Source organism: Hylaeus volcanicus, chromosome 2 (genome assembly GCF_026283585.1).
Source record: "Hylaeus volcanicus isolate JK05 chromosome 2, UHH_iyHylVolc1.0_haploid, whole genome shotgun sequence".
Taxonomy (NCBI): domain Eukaryota; kingdom Metazoa; phylum Arthropoda; class Insecta; order Hymenoptera; family Colletidae; genus Hylaeus; species Hylaeus volcanicus.
In genome coordinates, this window is record NC_071977.1 from 11367025 (window position 1) to 11386564 (window position 19540).

A 19540-nucleotide genomic window follows, 5' to 3' on the forward strand; every position below is an offset into this window, starting at 1 on the left:
GAGCCGTGACGCGTCGAACCGACACGCGTGTTCTTGTTTCTCCGTTAACTCGATTTCCACGCGACACGGGCTCTGACTTTGTTACGCAACCCTGTGTACGCTAGACAGGAGATGTGTGCGAACGATTACGATTATGTAGTGCACTGGATCGCGATTAAAATAATTATGTAAGAGAATACAAGCGTTATTAGCTAATAAGACCAGTCCGAAGAAACAAAATTCGCTGATATGGGCTGTGTCATTGCGAGCCGGTTCTTCGAGTGTTAATACGTGGATATATTAGGTTGTCCCAAAAGTTTCTTTCGTTTTATTAATAATTAACTCATACACAATATTTTATGTTTTATGTTACATTACAAAATTGTGTACAATTCATTGCGCTCCATTACTGTTACAGCATCAATGTCTAAGAAATTAGATCGTCTATCCATATAAACACTGCCACAGAAAATAATTGAATGCAACTCACGAAAGAAATTTTTAGGACAACCTAATATTTACACCGTGGACATGCAAAATTATTTTGTTAACATGTCGAGTCTCCCGCTGCTAGATATTACATCGCTTCTACATAACCCAAATTATTGCGGGGTACTATCAAATGCTCAGATTTTTGAAGAAATGTTGTTTCAAAAAACAAAGAAACGAACGCTACTTTTGACTGATAAAACAGTGCGAAAGAAGCTAAATAATTACGCATCAGGCCAATATTATCAGCTTAATTGTTTTCCTCCCCGTTCCTCCGTTTCGCAGCTTTGGTTCCACGACCGCCCGAGCACACAGGAAGATCCTCGGTTCTCTGTCCTGCTTCTCCTCGTGTCCGTGTTACGACGTCGTCGATCGTTCTTCCTCCTCGTTCTTCTCTCCGCGTGCACCGCTTCCGTGTACATAATGCAGCCTGGATGCGCTGGCTAATGTAAATTAAGCCGTGCATGCATATTAACTACGTGTTGTTCGCCGCGTAACGGATGCGCCGTGATATAATCTCACTGTAACACATTCGCGGGGCCCCGACGCGCTGAATTATTCGTGGCTTCGTCCACGGAACGGTACTTCGAAGCGGCGCGCTCGCGTTTGCCGCGTTTTAGCGCGGCTAACGAGCCGACGCGCGTCGCGACGCTTGCGAGAGGATCGTTCGGTGCGTGGGCACACTTTGACGATCAACCGATTTTCTGCTCCTGAATACGTTATGAATGTTTGTATGCGTCAGCACGTGATTCCGCTTAATCGTGGGTCTTGAAATATCTTTGTAGGGGTTACGAGTCTTGGATACGAGTATTTCAAGGTTATCGGTGGAGGAAGTTGGTTTTCGTATCGCGAAGAAAATGATATAAGCACTTTGGATATTAGGTATCGGAAAAAGTTCGTGCGGTTAATTGTAACTATATATCGATTTTCGTGTGATAATTGGCAACTGTAAGACATTAGTTTGGTTTCATTTTAAAGCTTGATCTTTGTAATTGGTATGTATGCTCTGTGGAGTTCAATTGTTTCGTTGTTGTGTAGTTATAGAAACAGTAAACATGGACAACGAAAGAGTAAAAATTCGTGCTTTTATTCTTTACGAATTTAAACTTGGCAGTACAGCAGCAAATGCAGCAAGGAGGCATTTGTAGCGTTTGTGGGGAAGGGGCTGTTAGTGAAAGAACCGCACAGAAATGGTTTAAAAGGTTCAAGGAAGGAAATGAATCGATAAATGACGAACCGCGTTCAGGGCGTCCATCTGTCATCGAAGACGAAAAATTCATCGAGTATGTAAATTCAAATCAAAGAAAAAGATGTTCTGAGCTTGCTCAAGTATTCGAATGTGAAGAATCTACCGCAAGAAAGCGAATTCGTTTACTTAATTTTCACAAAAGATTGGGCAAATGGATACCGCGCCGTTTAACGGAAGAGAACAAATACTCCCGGCTGAACATTTGCAATATCCATTTATCGATCGAATTTTAACTTGTGATGAAAAGTGGGTGGAATATGATAATGTACGATGATCACACCACTGGGTTCAGGAATGGTCATTATGCAACAGGAACCATACCAAAACCGAGTCTCCATTCGAAAGAGGTGCTGATCACTGTTTGGTGGACTACACGAGGTATCGTTCACGTTGATTTTCTTCCACGTGGCAGACTATTACTGCAGGTATTTATTGCAAAGGAATTGATGAAGTCATTGACGAAATTGATGATAAATGGTGATTATTTCGTTGAATAAACCTATGATTTAAAACAGATTCGAGTATTTGTATTTTTCTCTGAAAATCCGCACGAACTTTTTCCGGTACCTAATATTAATTGAATCGATTTCTAAGTATCAATGTTCTATTTAGAGGATGAGATGCGAAGGTGAAATTTTTGAGTAAAGAGCATTCTGTCTGTTAACACAGAGTTGTCTAAACTTTGATTCGAATATTAGTCTACCAACTATCCCAGCGTGTAGCAATGCAAACATAACATTTACCCAAAACCCACAGTTCACAGTTTTGATTTCTTCATTGGGAAATAATACATCCCATCCCTCCCTTAACTCTATCTAACTCTAATTCTACCTCTCATTCTACGATTAACGATCAAAGTCTCCTACATTTACCACCAATTCCAAGTCCCTATCCAGACTAAGTTTGCAAATCTCTGAGAGTTCCGAGCGTTGCCAGATACTCGCCAGAGGGAAGTCCAGTTGCGCTTCAACGAGAGAGAGAAGCAGAGTCGTCTTCCTGTGAGTTCAGACGCCCCGTTCTGGAACGAAAACCGCGAAACGATGGGGGAGGAAGACGATTAGACCGATAATATAAAGCGTGGATGAGAGGTTAACGAGAGAGGAGCTGCAGGGATTGAAGAGGCCAACTCTGTACGCGCGGCAAAGGGAAATTGCCGTAGCGAAGAAAAAGCAATTAAGTGCCTCTGCGGTGACCGTCGACGCAAACTTTCCCGGCGGTTTCCGCGGAAATTGAACGTCGCGTCGCGGCTACGACGCTCGACGTTTCCTCTTTCCGCGCCACGGGTGTATAAATAAAGACACCGCGACGCGAGACCAAAGGATACGGGTCGAATGCCCCGAGGAAAAACGACCAGCGGCGCGAAAAGAGATTAACCCATCAGTGACGGCTTCTGTGACGCGCTTGCAGACTCGCGTTTCCCGACCTGCGTCATTAAAATTCAGGGTGGCTTCAAAACCGAGGCTGCGAGCCTCGGGTGGGGAGGAAAAGGGAAAGTACTTGGTTAAGGGAGTAGGTACTTTCGTTTTTGCTAGTTCCCAAGCAATTTTCACGATTTTTTTTACAGCCAAGGTACTTCATATAAACTTTTGAAATTTGATAGGTGTGTTTATAGATGTTAGGTGGATCAAAAAGTTATGTCAATGCTTGTTTATCATTTATTAGCCCATTGTGCATCAACTGGTTTTTACCAGCTCGTTTCAATTTTTAACAAATTCGGCTACTCTACGCTAAGAGATCAAAGCACATACGCGAAGATACAAAGAGAATTCAACACTCAAGAACGAATGATTAAATAAATGGATTTGAGGGAGTATATTAACTCATGAAAGTGAGATCCACACAAGTTTTATTTGATAGAACCTGAACAATTTTTGTTCCACCGTTCAATCTTCTCCAATCACCTCGTACAAGGAACGCCCAAGTCTCCAATTACGTCGAATAAAAGCCTACCACGCGAATGCAAGTAACAAAAAGCGTTGAAAGAAGAAGTTCGGCTCGGCAAAATGGAAAGGCCGTGAAATTGAGCTCCCTTCCGAGAATCTCGGGCAACACCTCGTCCCAGGCTCCGATTCCAAGTATTTACTTTTTATCAGTGAATAATGGGACCACCGATCGTTACGATAATGACCCAACAACGCACAAAATGCAATCAGTAGCTACTAGCTCATCGCAGAACGAATCGGATCACCGGCTGTAATCGTATAATATTCTTTCTCGGGTCCGCTAATGAACCCGTACGCGCCACTCATTAGACACCGACGTTCAGGAAACAGCTTCGTATAATGAATGGTACACGTTTTTACTCGCGGTGCTTGCTTGTCGGACAAATCATCGCGTACGAACGGCTACCTGGATGGTATCGCGATATCTACGATCTTGGTGGCAATAATTTACAAACCAGATTAAGACGCGTGCTATTACGACGCTGCGAAGCTTTATCCATTCGCGCATCGATTTTTCCTACGGTGCAATTTTACCATCGGTCACGGGAACACTGTTGCGACGTAATTGAAACAATCGTTGCGGAATGAAAAATCGGAATGGCTTTCGCTCGATGCTTCTATGACGAAAGATTGCGTAAATTGATAAGAGAAATTGCAAGAGGACTTCTCACAAAATCAGAACAAACTTGGACCTTTCTCAATTTACAAGCTACATAATTCTGGAACTGGCTGTATGTAATGTATAAAATATAAAAATTCTCGTAATTTATTCATAATCAGGAATAGAATTTAAATTGACGTGAATTCGTATCAGCGAATGTGTCAAGACTGGAAACACTCCAACCAACAACTTTTTGCAAAAAACCAACTAAAATCCACACGACAGAATTCCAAGATCCTAATCTCGCGAATATGGCTTCGATTCTCAAAAAGTATCGATAATTTAACGCTACCTCCGGCAACTTCCACCGAAGAATTTCAAGAGACGCTCGTAAACTTCGTTCTAGCTGTTTTCCCTTTTTACAATCTTCCCCTGAAACATAAACGTTGCAACCACGTGTTCGTCTAGCGTCCTTCGAGTGCCGTCTGGCGATTACGAGATTGCTAGCCGCATTTTACGAGCTTTCCCTCGGGGAAGTTCGCGCGATGACGAGCAAGTTACGAGATAGACTTCGTCGTTTCGATGCCGCGTACCAAGCAGTCTCGAACCTAACCGTGAAACTTGGCCGATGAACGCGATGAAATCTCCGGACGGCTGACGTACACGCAAATGAAGAGGATTTTGACGCACTCCAGGCCAGTCGTAAAGCGCCCACGTGCAAAATCTGAGCAGCCTTGGTTGCAATGCTAATTGCGAGAATTCTTTCCAGCCGTTTCACGAAGACATTCTTGTAGGCCAGGAGTCCAACCATGTAATCCGTGTAACGAGATTAAATAATTTCCAATTCAGGACGACGAAATGTATCTGGAGACGCTTTAGAAGACTTCTGCGTAACTATATTAAAGAATTTGTCTTCTTTTGTCGTGAGCCTTGTTTAAATGATTGCCACTTTCTGCGGTTTTTCTCCCTGAATAACCACCTCTTTTCAACACTGATCAACAACGATTTCCTTTCGTATTGTCCAGAATTATTCAATTTGCTCCAAAACTATTTTACACGACGTTTTATCTTCATCAGGTGGAATGGTACCACCCGTAAGTACCCTCGTTTTAATATTTACCATTTCCTCCATTTTTCTCCCTAAATGGTCACCTCTTCTCAACACTACACAACACAATTTTCTTTCCTTTCGTCCAGAACTATTCAATCTGCTCCAAAACAATTCAACACGACGTTCTTTGTCGGCAACAAAGCAACAAACGAAGAGGATTCTGACGCTCTCTAGACGAGGCGCAAAGTTCCCACGTCCAAAATCCGGACAGCCTTGGCAATGATAATTGTCTGTAATGCTAATTGCGAGAATTTTTTCCAGCCGTTTTAGGAAGATCTGCCTATGGGCCAAGAGTCCAGCCATGGAACCGTGTAACGAGATTAAATAGTTTCAAATTCAGGACGACGAAATTTATCCCCTGGCTACGGGGACGCTTGAAAAGAGTTCTGCGTAACGGTACAGGTGTGCGTATAAATCCTGTCTCAGGCGTGAAGGAATTTATGATTCAGCTGCTTGATGATACCATGAAATCGTAAAGTCCAACGCTTACCGTTGAATGTCTTCTCCTTCGAATGGGAACGATTCGCTCTATGGCATAGAATAGCGGGGATTCGAGAGCTCTGCGATTTATTGCTCGAGGAGAGGCTGTAACAACGGTAGGCGAGAAATATGAAACGACACCGAGGGTTTATTCCGCTTCGATTACAGTGTATTCAGTTGTCGATACAAATACCGTACACCAGAGAAGCGAGTTTTCTTGTTGCCCACCGTGTCGCTGCGGAGTCGAGAGACTCGAGATCAACGACCCCGAAGTCATAGACTACAATACTGAAGACTCCAGTGTTGGCACCGTGGCTGCTGAAATTTCTAAATAGGAGAACCGAGCGCGATTCAGTTGTCGCCAGGCCAGCCATCGAGGCTTTTCAGCACGTGAGATATCAAGTGGTCGCGCTGGGGAACGGCCACGAAGAAAATTTCTCGCGACGCCGTGGCGTCGAACTTGTCGCCACCAAAACAACCACGGGTCGTCCCTAGAGAAATCGCGCTAGAGCGTGCTTCCAGAATACACGAAAGTCCGAGAGCCTGTATTTTACTGGCCACACACACGCGCGAATAGTAGAGAAGAAGCAATCAGACTTTATGGGAGCTTTGAAGCAATCAGAGTGAAACAACATTTGACACTGGACTTACAGAGCTATCCATTTGGAATATCACAGGGAATGTTACGGAAACGATTTGCATTGTTCGCCAACCAAAAGATAAGCATACATCCAAATTACTTTGATGATTAGATACAAATAGGACTGAGATGATGGATCAAATATTGAGGACTCTAAGAATTTCAGTGGTCACAGGGAGACCCAAGAATCTCAGGTTATTGTGAGTCCTTCGTGCGTTTCATCACCTGCGAATTCTTTTTCTTAGATCTTCCAGCACTAGGTTCTTCGATGCCGAGTCCCACGACCCCGAGAACCTGGGAAACGAGTCTTTGACCTTATGAGTCCTCCGTGTTTACTCCTGCGACCCTGGGGAATTCAGCGTACGTGATCCTAGGCCAGCTCGCGACCCTGGGGTCCTTGTTACTGGACTCTAGACCTAGGGGTCTCCATATCTAGGATCACGACTTTAAAATCAACAGTGTCAGTTATTGAGTGTTTTGTCAAAGTCCATGACTGTGCTACATTAGCTCGAAGCCTCTACTATGAACTCCTGAATTCTGGAGTCCTGGAGAGTAAGGAGTCAATAGTAGCCTGTGTTGTCATTTTCTTTCTGTGTTCGTGCACATCTTGGTTACTTGCATTATTTCTTTCATTTAAACGTGCACATCTTGGTTACTTGCATTATTTCTTTCATTTAAACATACGTGGTGTTACATAGACCCGGATACATTCCAGCACCAACATTCAAGTAACATCTCCTTATATAAATACTTCATGATCCTTGCCTTCTTTATTGGTTACTTGCATTAATTATTTCCTTCATCTAAACCTTCGTGGTGCTCCACATTCTTAAATACATTCCACTACCAAACTTCAAGTAGCCTCTCCTTATATAAATAGTTTCTGACCCTTGTCTTCGCTCTTTGTTACTTGCATTAATTGTTTCCTTCATCTAAACCTTCGTGGTGCTCCACATCTTTAAATACACTCTACCAAACTTGAAGTAACCTCTCCTTCTATAAATAGTTTCTGATCCTTGCCTTCTCTCTTTTCCTCAAAATCAACTGAATTTCATTGTAGATGGAACAGTATCTCCTATAAGAACAGCTTCCTACGAAAACCTCCTCCAGAATGCCGTGGCAATCCATGTCATCTGAGAGCTGGAAAAGCGATATAGCGGGCGCGTTGCACCGGGCCGAGGAGCCAAGTGGAACCAAGCGGAATGAGCGTAAGGTTGAAGGAACGTGGAGAACGGTGCGCTGTGTGTTACGAGCGGATGAGTCACTACTCTTACCCGCTCTCGCTGCCGATAGTCGTGGCTGGTGTGCAACCGGCTGCTCGGTGATAGGTCACCGCACCTTGCCTTTCGATCTTCTCCTCTTCTAGACGCTGGGCCGCTTCTTTCGCGCGTAGACAAGGTAATTCCGTGGCGAACCAGCAGCTGAGATCGTCAGGCTTTCATGGACGATCGTACTATCGCTGTCCAACGGTTCGTAATATCGGTATCTAAACCTGCCGCGTGTTTTACGAGATATTAACCGCGTTGAAAGTTTTACACGGAGATCGTGTGGCCTTTCTAGTTTCTTTTTAATTTGGAAGCTTTGCTACAAAAGCACATTCGATTCATTTTTTTATTAACCTAAGAAATATCTGAGGTGCGTAAAAAAATCCAAGGTAAGAAGATGGTCTGTTTTCGAGTGGTTCGCCTTGAAAATGTTTATGTACTAGCAGTCTCTAGCTTGGCAGCCCGAGCCAGCTGCATTTCGCGCTTGAAAAAGGCTGCTCAGCCAGTCGGCACGTCTGCTCCGGACGATGGCTTCTCGTTCTTGGACGACCTGACAGCCCGTTGACGTTGCGACATCTATTATGCGGTAGCCTCTCGAAGGTGTTGCCAGCGTATTGTTCACCGCTCCGGGACGACGAGCGTGATAGTGGTTTTGTAACAAGCGCCGTTTTGCGGTGAATTTTACGCGCGTGGTTCTTTGTGCACGACGCTTGTCTCGATGGAACGTGCGATGCGTGGAAAATATCACGCCCCGAGTAATCGCTGGGGTCCTTTAATCGCACGTTTTAAAACGAGGGTGCGTAATTTGAACCACTTTCAAATTTTATTTTGTTGGCTAAACCTCGACTTGTACGATTTTACTTTGGATAGGTTCTTTAACCCTTTGCACTCCTCAGGAACTCTTTTGTCGAGTCTCGATCGACATTCTTTCGTGTCCAAATCAATAGGGAAGATGGTAAGGGTTAAATATAAAAGTTTGAGCAATTTGCTCAAATATAAAATACTTGAAGGAAGAAGGGAAACCAACTTGTTTTTGTGAAACGTACAAAAGAAAACAAGGATTGCATCCTGGAAATTGTTTCAAGAGATATCATACACTTGAAAATTACAAAATACAACAATATAATTTAAAATATAATTGGAAGTACAAAGGATTAATGAAAATTATGATTGATGTGCTAAGACACTTGTAAACTATAAATATTCTAGAAATAATAAATAAATGTCTTAAAAAGACCTACATTTGGAGACTAGAGCCTCCCAATCGAACCAGTTGAAATTTATGTACAAACGTGGATAATTTGAATTTAGTTTTGCTTGCAACTCATACTAAATCATTCTATCTTAGTTCAATTCTTGACACTCTGAAATGTTCCTTTCCCTTTAAATCAATGGTTAAAACTAAAATCAAAATACAATATCTAATTATCTTTATTTTTTCTACAACATATTTCGCCAGCCCTGAAACTGTTACAGTCCTAGAGCAACGATACTCGAAACCAGTGGATTTCAGCCAAAAGTTGCGAAGTAGAACACAAGTATTACAATGAACTTCTAAGAAGAATCTCGAAGAACCATACCTCCGACTGTCGCAAGACAACAAGACGAACGAGTATCGTCTGCGCAGTGGGGATTGACTGTCTTTCAAAACAGAGATCGTGATGCGCCGATTACTAACACTCGTTGCGCTAGTTGTACCTCGATTCACCAGCGATATTTTGAGTGACGTTTAAAATTACTTCGTGCCAACCGGCGAGAGGTCCGTGCTAACGCGAACCAGGCTGACTAACGCGGGACGATCGTAACGCGATTTATTTTCTCGAATTTGTTGCGATACACGGTGAATTTTGAGTGGCGACGTCGGGGGAAACGGAGTTCAAGAACCGAGAACTTCAATTTGCATCAAACTCTCAAGACGAGTGTACTTTACGCGTCGCGTTAGAAGAGCTCCTATTATCCTCGTTGCATTCCTCTCTAAATGAAATCACATCGTCTGCGGCGAGCCACGCTTCGAGAACCACGAGAAACTTTGGTGGACTTGTTTGATGTGAGTAATCATAGCTGGGAATTGGGAAAGCACAATTATCAATCACACTCTGGCTAGTTAGGGAAATCGTGAATGGAAACTGCGAGTCTTGGTGTATACTATGTGCAGGCTTTAAGGAATTTGTCTTTTTTAACCGACTTTGAAAAGGAGAAGATTACTCGATTGGACATGTAGATACATACACGATACATTTTTCTTTGATATTGTCCAGAAGTATTCAACCTGCTCCAAAATAATTCAACTCGACGTTCTACCTTCACCAGGTGGCCTGGTATCACCCACAAACAACCCTGTTCCAATATTCACCATATTATTCACCCAAAAATCTACTAAACCCCTTCCAAAACACCTCACCGCGAGTTTCATCCTCGTAATTCGCTACTGCCCGCAAATAACCTCGATCCATATAATTTCCAACATCCACTCCCAAATATTAACAACTCTCCACCCCCAACTCTCATATCAAAAGCCTTACGAGTTTCGGCGAGGCAATTCTGCACGCAACGCTAATATCTGCATACATAATTCTATTCCAGAAACGGCCCGGCAAACCCCGTGGCAAATCATCGCCAAAGTCAAAGGCATTCCTGGCTGGATGATAGTTTGCGTTTCGCAAGGGATTTGTCGTCGGCGGTCCGTGCCGATTCGCGATCAATTTGATGCAGAGACGGTCGCGGCGCAGCCAGTCCAATCTCTGCTCGTTCCCTCCGCGAGTGAAGCACCGGTACGTTTCTCGACCAGACATACCGGTTGATCGAGCAACCTTTTTGAAGCACGAAGCGCAACAAGTTCAACGAAGCGGGCGGTGCGTGTCGACCGGGCTCTCTCGAGCTCTCCGTCGATGGGAAGGGCGCTGGAAAAGCTACGTCACACGTAATTATCGTCGTTTCGTTTGTTCGAGAAAGAAACACGAACGCGGCAGCAGCTTTGAAACGGTTCTTTTCTTTTTTAATCAACAGTGTCAGCAGCGCGAATCGCCAGAGGTTCAGCCTGGTGCTCGCTAAGCAATTCGTTCGTGCACCGTGAAATATAATAACGCCGAGGGTAAATTGGATTATTCTTGTGGCGTGTCTGGTCGGTTAAATTTGGATGGAAACGACTCGAACAGTTCCGATCTTCGATGAAACGTACATTGAAAGCGCGAGAAGCGAGTTTCTGGGAGCCGAGTCTTGTTTACGGGGTGCTGACGGGGAAAAGAAGTGCGAAGTGACAGAGAAAATTTGAAAATTTGACGGAAATGAAACTAGTTGTTTCCACTGTTAGCAATCTTCCTCTCAGAATTTCGGGAAAATGTGTATTAATACTATTAGTCCGTAGTATGATTGTATAGATTCGCATAGTGAACCTCATTCATTGAGAATTAATAACTTATAAACAAAAAGGATGAAAATATTGCCAATAATAACCCAGTTTTAATTGACACCGTGGTATAGAGGAATTGCCATCACCATACAAAGACAAAAGGTACAAAAGACCACGAAACAACGATAGCGATGCATCATACGATTAGATCTCTGCGTCACGCGGCGCGAGATTGTCATTCGCGCCAAAAAAACGAAGAAAACGCAACTGCTATGGACCAGTGTTACTCGCAGGTAAGTGCAACGCACGGTTACGCAGCTTTTTGTCGTATATTGTCAGAGTGACAAGCGACCCAGCGTGTTTATAAACTGGAACAAATTCTTTTCCTATGTACATATCGATACCGCCCCGGTGGCTTAGCGGTAAATTAAAAATTAACGCCTTAGCATAAGGAGCGATTTGATCGATCGTTTATGTCATACGAGAGACGAGTAATTTGAATAATGCATCTCGCTGCTTAATGGACTGTTTAATAACGATTCGAATGCTGACAAGAGACGGCAAATTGCTTTGAAACCTGTCCAAGAAGTAGTATGCAAATTTTGTGGTTTCGTGTGGTGCAGATAATATACAAAACAAGCGGATGGAAACAGAGATGGAGCGATACGTGGGTACGCCTAACTGTAATTGGATTAATGGTTTGCTATGAATTATTAGAATTTCTGACTATATTTCACGTTGAAGTAAACATTTTCCTGTTGGGTGGACTCGTAAATAATATCCGTTCTATAATTGAGCTCTCCAGTTAAATATTCACCTGTCGTTTAAATATTAGAAGGACCGAAAAGTAATCAAAATGTCTTCGACTTGGAAAAGTTTTTCAATGAATAATCGAAAAACTTGTTTAAAAAGGGAATCGAACGACTGCCTTTACACTGGCAAAAAGTGTTAGAAAATGATGGAAATTATTTTGTTGATTAATATTTAAGATTTCTTTAATAAATAAATGTTGATAAAATCTAGGTGTAATTTGCCTGTAAAGTACGATGAATTTTAATACGTAATAATTATATAAATTAATATGTACACGGTTTGCTTAAAAGCCAAACTTCACAGACGTTGTAAAGTCCAGCGAGCAAATAATAAGTTGATAACGAACGACGATACAAAGCACGAGTCTTACGCGGAAAGTAACGACCGAAAAACTCGCGCTATCAGTAATCTCCGAGCTCGATACTCGTCATCTTTCAGTTCTTCTTACGTTCAACAGCCCAGCAGTTTGGGTTTTGTGGCTCGTTTTAGGAGCACTGTCCAGACTCGGCGACGTCTGCTGACCGGTCCGCTGAATTTGCGGCGCTTCATGGTTCGAAAAGGCTGCCCGACCAAGCGGTAAGTCTAGACCGAAACGACAGGTCATTCATGAATGGGCTCGATGGAGCAGCGTCCCACCCGATATTAACCAGTGTCTACAATAGAGCAATCTTTCGGACCTGTCGTCCCCGTGCTCCTGAAAACTACGACGACTCCACCACTGAAAGTTCCTCCGAAGCGTTCGCGTGGAAACGTAATTTTTAGTGTGCTTCTGATAGACCAAAATTGACCAAACTAAACATTTTCTCAATTTTTACTACTTGGAACAGGCCGAAAATATTTTTCGTGACTGAAATTTGTTGTGCGATGGAGAATAAAGTTAGAATCTAATAGGTACAGTGCGTGTAGAATGTATTCGTACACTGATCAATTTCCCAAAAAACTTTTGTGTGAAATTGTAGTTTCTTAACTTCTTTTTTTTTGTAATCAATGATATTTTACATACTCTCGGAAGTCTCTAAGATAGATATAGTTCAAACAACATTTACTAGTTGATATAATTTCTGAAATTAACAAAAAGATACGAAAAGTGAGTGAAAGTATAGAAGCAATAAGTATTTCGACGATTCTTATGACGAACCATTTACAGTAGAGTTTGTAACGTAAACACATTAGTTTATTGCTCCGTGCGAATTAGAAAACATCAAATTTCCAGTAAAGTACTTTTAAATAGTTGCCCGAATACTTATTACTTCAACATTTCTATCGATTAATTGTTTTTAATAGCTATTTTTTTTTTTGTAATCTATCTATTTTAGACATTTCCGAGAATATGTAGAATGTCATTGTTTATAAAAAATAAGTTAATAAATTACAACTTTACACAGTTTTTTTGGAAATTGATCGGTGTACGAATACTTTCTACACCCACTGTATATTGATAATTGCTATAGTGATTAGTGTTTGATGTGCATTGGGGTTTGAAGAAGTGTTCTGAAGTTTGAGGAGATGTATTTGAGAAGATGTATCAAGAAAAGGAAGGTAATAAAATGATACATTTATCATAAAAACCATGTCACGTTTTATATACAGAAAAATATCATATTAATTCCTCGCACAAAATATCCATTCTTAATCTGGATATCATCAAAAATAATTAATAAAATTCACGTGTATATTTCAATTTCTATAGATTCCTAATGCATGTGAAGAATTCTACTCGGATAAAAAAGGATCGACGACTAACGACTAAGAAAGTAAAAATTTCTCCCACTGTTTACGCCTTGAGAAGGTTCTTCGCAAGGCTGCCTCGTGAAAGGAGTTCCCCGAACTTCGGCACAGGAACTTACGTACATCCTGTGCACTTTGGACACGCATAATTTAACGCGGGGCATCCACGCGAACACAACAATCCGTTCATCCGCTTTTACTTGGTCAAGGAGAACATGGCTTCCTTTGTTCGAACGACCGTGGACGCGTAATTAGAGAATGTGGTCCGTCGCGAAATGGAAATACCCGGTGAGGGTTGTTGCCTTGTAATCAGCTAATTACCGTAGGAATTGTGCGTCGACTGCGAATCGGTTATCCTTTTGTTTGCACTTCGCTTGCTGGTTGCAACCAAGCAGAACCGGCGACAACCCCTTCGTGTGCTCCGTCGCGACGCCGCGGTGCTTTGAAAGCAGATACGCAGGTGGAAACGCTCGTTTGCGGCGAGGCTGATTCTTTATCATTTACTTAGCTGCGTGTAATTATAAACCTGTGCGTGCCGGGCACAATCTCGCGGAACACGCTACTCGCGGCCAGACGTTATTAACAGGGACTGTTAAGATCAACAATGGGGAACTTGGATACTTTCTGGAGTTGGATATTTTGCTTTCTTACGATTTTTCATCTAACCTGCGAATCTTACAGAAGCATTTTTATGAACGTTTCGACTCTACAGTTTCGAGTCATCTTCAAAGAATTTAAATGAAACAGAGAACAGAATTGTTTAAGTAGATGTGAGAATTCAGAGGCAATTTATCTGTAAAGTATAATGAATTTTAATATGTGATTATTATATAAATTAAAATGGTACAGGAATAAATGGGCTGTTTGTTTTGATTTCAACATGTTTAAAAATTAAGGAACTCAAATATTAATAAGAGCGGTTCTTTAAGCTTCTTATTACCTAATATTCATCAATATTTTATACGTATTAAGTGTACTGGAAAGTAATGTCGTTTGTGCAATTTTAAATACTTGTTTATCACTCATCAGCTCATTGATTTTGATCGATATGGCGTTGAACATTTGCACACTAAATGGCAAAAGGCTGTTGTTGACGAAGGCGATTACATAATTGATTAAAAATAGAAATTTATTAAAAATTTGTTTGAATTTAATGTAAAAGAAACGACATTACTTTCCAGTCTACCTAATACAAAATGTGTATATAATTATTCGAGTGTATTATTTACCCACGTCTAAAAATTTTATATAAAGTCGCACTCCACAAGTGTAAAGCGAATCGGTACCAAAACTCACTTTGCATGCGACTTCGTTATCACACTGTTGCTATACGTGATTCCCAGACGCTTTGGTAAACGAAATTAGATTTTCGAATGACAAAAGGATTCGACGGAGACGTAGCTTGCCCCTATGATCGCGGTAAGTGAAATACACGCAGCTGGAGAACGCGGTTATGTTGATGACTCGATTTACACAGAAGAGCCATGTCCCAGCCGCCTAATCAGATTATCTTCCATAAACTCGCTTTCACGGAGGACGCCGACGAGAATAACAAGTTCCTTTAAGCCCTCAGGAAAACCGTGTTAACGAAAACTTCTTGTAAAGTAATCTGCGATGAGCCATGATATTACTTTGTAAAAGCCAAGTCGTAATAAGCCGACAGGTTCATTCGAGGAAATAAAATTCCCGTACGTTCCTCACTATGGCCTTAAGAGGATCATGAAACGCGACAGTTTGAAGCATTACATATATATATCTATTTATTGATTTAAAATAAATGTTCTATGGATTACGTTCACGTTATTGTAAGTCATTTCCAGATGTAAAATAAATGTACAATCTTTATATAAATAATTAAATGTTTCTCTTTAAATCTAAATATGATCTGATACTAAAATCAAGAGCATTAATATAATCTGTGAAAAATGTCCATCTAAAGTCGATAAATATATATGCATTGCTCATAAGATCCATTTGATTAAACTCTCAGGGGGCAGACCTAGTACTATTACCATCATTCCACTATACCTGACCCAGTAACGAAACAGACTATCCACCAATCAATAATCTACATAATAGAGCATTACATGCATTGCATCATATCATAACCAAGCGCCGGTTGACGAGTATCCGGTTTCGAGCGTCAATTTTCCGGAAGGCAGCAGCCATTTCAGAAAATGGTTTCGCGGCTCCGCAAAACGCGGAATTTCTCACGCTCGGGTGAACTGATTCAGCATTCCGTCGAGTGAAAATCCCGTGGGACCTCGCCAGATGTCCCGGCAGATCCTGGACAATTCATGCTCGTATGAATGTCTGAAGCCACGGAGCGTTCTGTGCGTAACAGACCTCCGTGTACCCAACTTCGCGCGTAAACCTCCCTTTAATGGAAGTATTGTGCGCTGCCTTTAATAGAGCCATTGTTAGACCAACGATATCCACTGGGAATTACATTGCGGTAAACTCGGCACAGCACGGTCAATAAAAGGCGAAACGCTTTTCACCGCTAACGATTGCAAATAACATTAGAAGAACCGACGTTACAGTTTCAACGTTTATTCATCGGAAATGGAACGTTCCAGTCTTTCGTGTAGGTACAGGTTTACTGTTTTTGTTGAATACACTGACCCATTTCCATCGCCAGAAAGCAGAGGTAATGCGTTCAGCGAAACTAGATGAGCGAATGCAGTCGATCGGTAATTGTAAACGTAGAATCTTATTGGTATAGATTTTGAATAGGAACAAGAAAAATTCAGTGGATTAAGGAATCGGGGTATATTTGTATTTATATTTTTATCGTAGGTCTTGTTAACATTTTATTTTATATTAACACATCTTGCGCGGGAAGCGACTAAAGTCGTTTTGCATGGACTGTTGCGCCGCCCCACGGCGAGAAACACCTACTGTCCGTTAATCACAGGATGGACAACGATAAAATAGAATGTGAATGTGTTATCGATGATGATTGTAGTGACGACGAAATTATATATCGTTCTAGAACTATTATTCAACGAATAATTTCAAACAGTTCTGATTCAAGCCAGAATTCGGATGATTCTGATTCTCAAGAAGAATGGTCATCAGTAGACAAACGCCCAGTCTTGGAAGAGTTTTTAGGTCGATCAGGAATAGATACGGAAAACGTTCCGGATAATGTAGCGGATGCTGTAGCTTTATTTATTGGCGATAATTTTTTTACATTCCCTGTAGAAGAGTCAAATTGATATTATTATAAATATATTGATAAATTCACAACTTCCAAGAAAGCTCTCAAATGGAAAGACATTACGATACAAGACATGAAGAAATTTTTAAGGCTTATTCTTATTATGCGACAAGTGCGTAAGGACCGAAAAGAGGATTATTGGAGCACGGATCCGTGTATAGAAACGCCAATTTTTCCGAAAACAATGACAAGAGACAGCTTTCGAAAGTCAGACCGCTACTGAATTACTTTGTTCCCAAGTTTATAAATGTTTATAAGCCTAAAGAGAAACTAAGTTTTATTTTATAAATACCTAAAGTTCACAAACTGCAGGTATTTTCTGCAGAAGTAATTTTGTGTGCGAATTGTAAAAAATCGCTCGCTACCCGTTGAGGGTTTGGCGGCAAAGCATCCGCGCAAGATGTGTTAATGTTAAGAATAAAATGATACCCTCTTCCTATGATCCACCTCCCTCCACATCTTCTAATTATAATGTCCATCGTATTCTCATCTCACTATCGATGGATGCTAACCCTAACCGCGACGAAGCACGAGGAATATCGGCAAGTCCCTAATCTCCGCGCATAAATTAGGATTTCGAAGCTGGCACGAGGTACAAGCGCTATTGCACGAAGACCGTGGCTGGCGATCCTCGGTCGAATTCGCGCGTGGAATTTGATTAGGGTCGAAACAAGAAGCCGGGAAAACGCAAGACTCCCCGCGCTCGATCCCTAGATCAAACCAGTTTGCTGGCACGGCGTGTCGGTGGGCAGCGGTAGCGCGATACTTATCGACAAAATGGTCTGAATATTTGATCGATCCGACTCTCGTTCCGCTTGTAATCGATCCTTTCCTCGTTTGTAAAGTCTGCGTTTGTAAAATCTGCCGGGGCTCTGAAATATCGCCACACCTGCTGCTGCTATTGCCTGCTGATTCGATCGCCATTTTACGACCTCCGCGCCTACGGTGCTTGTAGCGTTTCCGTGTAAGCACTATGTTCCATGAGGTTAAATTCGAAAGATGTAGGCTCGACTGTGGTGTTAAGACACTTTTTTTTACAATTAATCGATGAATGTAAATGGCTACTTCCAAAGCTTAAAGGTCGATTGCAAGGCTGAGTAATTTTTGTATTTGATCCGTCGCTCTTTTAGTTTGTCGTTTGAAGTTGAGTACATAGATTTTCGAAGGCCATATGTAATTCAAATTTGGAGTTAATTTTTATGAAGTACATATTTGATCCATCACTCTGGATTAGATATATGAATTTTTTAAGTTGTAGTTTGTAGTTGAGTACATAAATTTTTGAAACCAATATGTAGTTACAATTTCAACTTAATTTTCATTAAGTACATATTTGATCCATCACTCTGGATTGTATTAATCTCAAATTTAATGTACGATTCATTGACTCAATCTGGACCAATTTCTATCGCGCAAAATGAATTGAAAATTGGAAAGAATATACAACCCATAGCCCTTCCATTACAATTAACTCTCATCATTGCACAATTACACCGTCAGATTTGATGAAGTAAGAAACTGCGTACGTCCAAACAGCGCAAATTGAATCCTGCACAGTTGAACCACGAATAACCCTCGCCGTTAAACATTTCCCTCCGGCGTTTGTTCCCAACGCCAATGAAACAGGATTAACGACCCGCCGCGATAGCATGACGCAGCCTGTATTTAATTGGTTACAATATACACTCGGCCTCTTCCAGATTCCAGGAGCTCGTTTAACGTCTATTCTCGAATGGAAACACGTTTCAAATGGGAACGTGTTTTCGCGATGTTTCGAACGAACAGCAACTCTTTTGCTAAATGTATCCATAACGCGGCAAAGGAGATTATATATAGAAATCGTATAGCCGTCGTCGTCGGAACGAGGAGGTGTAGAGTCTTTTGAGAGAATGGCCGTCGTTTTGCTGACTCGACACCGACTGGCATTATCTTGTTGTCGCGTGCGAACGTACGCGAATTTTCAACGGTCTATAGCGTCTAAAGGAACCCGACGTTTCGAGAACATATGGAATCACCGTACTACGATGGACGAATTGAACGGGTTCGAGGGAACAGCTGCTGCCACATGCACCACGTGGGCCTATCCGCGTACAATTATAGGTTGCTCTACCTATACAAATAGCTGGTAATTTTGCGGAAAGCCAGACATGCGAATGGATGAATCGTGGATGGCTTTCAGGTAGCGAAATCGACTAGAAATACAGTACAATGAATTGAACGTTCCGTGCAGGACAACACTTGCATAGCGAATGTTGGTATGTGTAAATTTTGTTGTTAAGATACACGTGAAAATGGCCAAGATACAGTAAATCATCAAGAAACATTTTTCTATCATTCTACATTTTAACAAATAATTATAGTCTGATAACCAATAATAATATTGACGACGTTTGGCAGCACCGTCGACTTGAAATATCAAAGTGATTGCCTCGCAAATTCCCCGCAGAACAAAGAAATTCGGCCCAGAGGGGGGTAAATAGTTTTGGTAACTCTTAACAAGTGTACCTACACCAACTCAAAGTACTAGCTACGTAGATAAGTGAACCTATTTCGAATAAAATTAAGGACAATTTTGTTAATAAATGGACGCCTGGTGAAGGTAATCCAATTAAAAACCAAAGGGAAGAAACGAAAAGTCAAAAGAAACGAGATCAAAAGCTGAAGAGAATA

The 19540-nt window shown here is 41.6% G+C and overlaps 1 protein-coding gene and 1 long non-coding RNA gene across 15 annotated transcripts in view; one reads left to right on the forward strand and one right to left on the reverse strand.

Annotated features, from left to right (window-relative positions):
* Window positions 1-19540, reverse strand: part of LOC128872498 (uncharacterized) — a 384301-nt gene that overhangs the window by 293155 nt on the left and 71606 nt on the right. The gene's annotated exons all lie outside the window — the stretch shown is intronic.
* Window positions 9513-12040, forward strand: LOC128872521 (uncharacterized). The gene is made up of 4 exons (XR_008456207.1): window positions 9513-9804; window positions 10341-10677; window positions 10764-11399; window positions 11730-12040. It is a non-coding gene; the product is annotated as an uncharacterized LOC128872521 (long non-coding RNA).